Source organism: Anser anser (assembly GCF_964211835.1).
Source record: "Anser anser genome assembly, chromosome: 8".
Classification (NCBI taxonomy): Eukaryota; Metazoa; Chordata; class Aves; order Anseriformes; family Anatidae; genus Anser; species Anser anser.
Window position 1 is genome coordinate 13,865,184 of NC_139728.1, and position 5,147 is coordinate 13,870,330.

The 5,147-nt window shown below is 36.1% G+C and overlaps 1 long non-coding RNA gene across 1 annotated transcript; it reads right to left on the minus strand.

Annotated features, from left to right (window-relative positions):
• Nucleotides 1-747: 747 nt before the first annotated feature.
• Nucleotides 748-4,425, minus strand: LOC310903674. The gene is made up of 3 exons (XR_014587670.1): nt 4,053-4,425; nt 2,142-2,277; nt 748-1,269 (listed from the first exon to the last, which is right to left on the minus strand). It is a non-coding gene; the product is annotated as an uncharacterized lncRNA (long non-coding RNA).
• Between the last annotated feature and the right edge of the window lie 722 nt (nt 4,426-5,147).

A 5,147-nucleotide genomic window follows, 5' to 3' on the forward strand; every position in this document is an offset into this window, starting at 1 on the left:
CTTTCACCCTAAAAGCAACAACATGTACTTCATCATTGGATAGGGATTTACTGTCTGGCTGTCACTTTGGAATACAAGTTGCATACATAGTCGTGCTTTAAAACAAAATGACTAATTGAATAGTGTTATAACATAATGAGATTCAGCTCCCTTTGATTTTCAAAGTGAAATTTATTTCTTCCCCTAATCCTTGTTCTATTTTAAGCTAAATTAATTGGTTTAGTTGGCTAAGTAAAATTCAGAGATTTTTTTATTTTTTATTTTTTTTATTTTTTTCAGGGGGGGAAGGGTCATTCCATTTTGGACCTACCTTCTAAATCTGAACCTATACTTGTTTATAAATATAAATGATCCACATGGAACATAGGTTTGAGCAGTCTACCCAGTGCTTCATAGTGCAGCATCTGTGCTATGAAAATAGATTCTACCTTAGCTCTAAAAAGCCTGGAATGGAAGGGATCCTGAGACAAAGTTTTCAGTGCAGTTTGGAGAGTTTTATACAGTAGGACAAAAAGGAAAACTGCCAGATGCTTAGGTATGCTTAGGACAGGCCATAAAATCAGCAGGTGCTAAGAATGTACTGAAAAGCCAAGGAAAAGAAATTAATTCTGAACCATTTTATTCCCAGAGACACCTGCAATCAAACAAAAGGTTGAAGAACCATCAATCCCAGCAAAAAAAAAGAGCTTTAGTTCATTCAGCTTATTTAATAATACTTGCTGTGGAAACAAAATGCATGGGCGAAAATATTCAAGAGTAGAATACTTGCAGAGGAATGTTTAGTTTTGGGTGTCCACATACAATTCTGCCAACACTTGTGGTGATTTTCCACCAAACTCTTTTTTGAAGGGTTCTATAAATGCCTTCCAGATGACTTGTTCCTAAGGCTTAGATTTCAATGAATTAGTATTTAACATATGGAATAATTCCGTCTCAGAAAGTATATTTTACACAAGTTTCTCACAGAGGTTATATACAGTAGACTCACCACAAATTCTTCTCTCAAATTGTAAAGCCAAAAGACTAATTTTCAAATACCCAAGATATATATGAAAACATGAGCATTTTCTAAAATACAGGATCTATTTGGTTCTAGGTTATTAATCAGGATGTTATAAATAGGTTGTTTAATAGGGACTGGTCACCTCTTTAGTGTACATCTGTCTCTTCCTTGTCCCAGTGAAATAGTTGCAGTCAGTAGGAAAACAGAGGTGAAGAGAAGCCCTTTCTCCCAGGTCTTTTAGTCCAGCATCATCTGTCAGCACCACCCTGGAAAAAAATCCTATTTGAATTCATCATAAACAGAGAATTCTTCCAATGTTCATTATTGATTATGCAGCCTTACTGAGAATGAATGAAACTGTTATTCATCCCAGCAAGAAAAGGGTAATGATCAATTTAAGTACATAGATGTCTGTGAAAACCAATATTTAATGATGAGTACGGCTTTGGTAAAGGAGTGAAGTGTAAGCTAATCTAAAGTCCTTCTCTATTCAGAAAAGCCTTCAGGAATGTCTATGACACTCTTGATTTGAATGTGAGCTAAATCTATGTTTAGGTTTGAAAATACATCCAAACGTATTTTTTCTTTAAAAAAAAAAATAATTAAAAAAGGATTTTGAATACAAAATATTTGATAGTTAAATTTTTAAAAAGTAAAACTTTAGAAGTTAAAGAAAAATCAACCCTATGGCACCTCTGTGGCCTCTTTACGCAATAGATTTTGTGGGCTGAACAGAACAGTACTGAAGCACGAAGCATTTCACTGAATGAAGTTACATTTAATTCAACTATATTGAATACAGAAATTGCTCACTTCATTTGAAAAAGTAATTGGTTCTCATTAAGTACAGATAACTTATCTGTCCATCTTAAGGTTCTGCATGACATCAAGAAGCATAGATTCTAATAAACTATCTTAAGATCTGGTCAGTCAAATGTACTTACTACAACTATTGTTTTCTTAGTGAATTCCAGTATCTCCCACCACAAAACAAGGGAAAAAAAATAAGGAAAAGAAGTTACCATGGATATAAACATTTAGTTTATCAACATTCAAAGTAACACTGAAGAAAATAGCCTACTAGAAAGAATTAGGACATTGTTCTAAAAAACAAGGAATAAGACAACACTAAATTTACCCATCTGTTAAAATTGGATCCACCATAAGCCCATCAATGTATTTAACCAGATAATGAGATGTTCTATAAAGTCTCCTGTGCTCTGCTCTGCCTTGTAGAAGCACGTTTCAGTAATTGTTCCCACTGCCCCTTGTACCTAGTAAATGAATGATGAATAGTTATTAGAAGTATGGCTCAGTAGGATTATTTATGTGACATATTTCAGAAAATACACGTTTAATTAAAAATCAGAAATGCAATTATGATTATCATAAATGAAATAACAAAGGCAATATCAAACAGTTAATTAGATTTTTATTATTTCTTTTTTTCTCTCATAAATGAAGTCAATGTACTCATGCATACATAAAATCCTTCACTGGAGTTACTTGACTTATTATATAGGTATCAGCAAAAAATATTAACTGACATATATGGGAAAAACAGCTTTCACTGAACATCACTTTTAGGAATTAATAATCACTCAGTTGTGTACTTCCTGCCCAGGTCAGCCTGGCCCAACTCACTATCCCACTCCTCGCTGCCCATGCTTCTGGACCTGGAAGCCCCATGCTGGTCACACGACCAGTTTCCCACCTCCGTTTACCCCACAGAACAATTTTCCTGCCACTGCCACAAACAACGTCCTTATGCCACCCTGGGACTGGAATAGCATGGACTGGATAGCAGCTTGGTCTCTGCCTTCCTGATCACCCTGGAAGCACATCAAGGCCAAAAATCCCCTCCCACATCTCCCCTCTCAGAGGCTGCCATTTGCTTTCAGCCTCCATTTTACGGTGCCATTTCCATGGCAGGCACCATCTTGTTGCCAAGGCTACCATTTCTTGACAATGTTGTGACCTTAAAACATTCATTAATTGGCTAGCTAGTCCTTAGGCACAGCAAGCAGCTATTCTTCCCCAAAATGGTTTATTTTGTCATGAGAAGCACAATTTTGTTAGTCATGTGCTATGTGCTCTTAGCTTGTATGTAAGTTGTCTTTCAACCACTCCCATTTTATTGTGTGCGATTGCTGAGAAGTAAAAAGTGTCAATTTAAATTGCCTGTAAAATGGCTTTATTTCTGATGTGTCTACCTCACCACACATTTCAGTGTCATCAGCAAAATTGGTGAGGGTGCTTTCAATCTCACCATCCAGGTCATTTATGAAGATGCTGAACAGTGTGGCTCCCAGTGTGGGGATGGGCTGCCAGCCTGAGCAAAAACCCTGAGTGCAGTCTGCCAGTCAGCTTCCTGCCTGTCTCACAGACCACACAGCCAGTCTGTGGGAAACAGTGTCAAATGCTTTGCTGAAGTTCAGGTAAACCATATCCACTGCTCTCTCTATGTCCACAGAAGAAAGTGATGTGCTCAGTCAGGCATGATTTGCTGTTGGTAAATCTGTTGACTTTGCCCGATCGTCTGTTTTGTTTGGCATTTCTTGTGTTAAACCTTCCCTTTCCATGTAGTGTGTAATATAAGCAATGATGTGGCTTTTGAAATGGTTAAAAAAATAAAAATAAAGAAAGAATTTCCACATTCATTTTTCACTCATCACCAGTTCTTATGAGCTACAAGATTTGTTCTGAAAAAGCTCCTAATATGATCCATATTTCTCATATTAACTGGTCTTTAAGATGTAAATCAAGAACATGTAAATGTGTATTTCAAAATTAAACAATCCAGAGAATGCAAAAGAATTGGAGAAGCAATATTTTAGATATATACTATGTGTTAATTTGTTTGTTTGTTATTTCTAATTGCACTTACATTATGCTCTAAATTATTTGTCTCATCATAATGATATGGCAACCTAAATGTTAAAAGCAAAGACACAAGGAAACGAACAAAAAACACAACCAGAACAAACCAAACCAAATAAACAAAGCCCCTATTTTTCTATCAAATTAAACATTTATTTTAATGACATACCTTTTCAAGTATTTATTCAAAGCTGATAAGCTGCATAAATTTTTGACGAGCCATTTTCTGCACCAGCTAACTGCAATGACAAACTGACAGTGCAGCAGTGGTATTCCTTACACAAAAATACACGCTAATCATCAGAACAAAGAACTGATTTCTGTAGTTAGATATGCAAACAGGAATCTGCAGATCTATACCACTGCTTTCAGAATTGAACTATGAAGAGCTATGTGTCTTTCAAATCACATTTACATTCTGCTCCAAACACTGACAGTGCAAATACTAACACTGAGCTCAGCACCTCAGCAGACAGCAGCAGGCAGTACACTGCATCTGGACAATATTTCTCCATACAATGCGATCCCATGATCTTTAATGTATTAGAGCCACCACTGGCCTACAGGCTACTACAGCCCAAGTCACAGGGTTGCCTGTTAGGAAGAAGATATTACAGCTGCTGAAATAAGTCATTTAAGCAAAAGAGACAGGCTAGGTCAGGTAATTATAGTGTCTGCTCATACAGTAGATTGTTTGTTCCCATTAAAAGGGCTGTGAATTAAAGCCAGTACAAATGACTGGCAGTACTTTAAGAGGATGTTGCAACTATAATACACATATACATACCAGCTAGAGATCTCTGTGATAGGAGTATTTAAATTCACCGAGCCACTTAATATATAAAAAAAAAAAAAAAAAAAGAGTGACTAGCTCTTAATGATCATCCCTACAAACACAAAAATGACCATTTTTGACACTCATATTCTAAATTAGCTCTGTGTTTACAATACCACAGAGCTAATGCTGTATAATTAGCACTGATGTCTCTGTAGCACTGATATATATGTCATCGCATATTAGTCATCACTATTAAGGTGATTGGAAAAGTTGGGAAAGTTGGAAGAGAAATGGGTTGTCTTTCTATTCCATCCATCCTTGCTTATTCTTGATTTCCTATCCTGCTGGTTTCTCTCTTAAAGGGGATCTTTTCTACTGTGGGTACTGCTTACCTTGGGTTTGGTTGCATTAACCATCCTTCTCACACATATGTTACTATTTTCCATAGCAATATTTACTTCTTCTTTTTTTTCTCTCTCTTTTTTT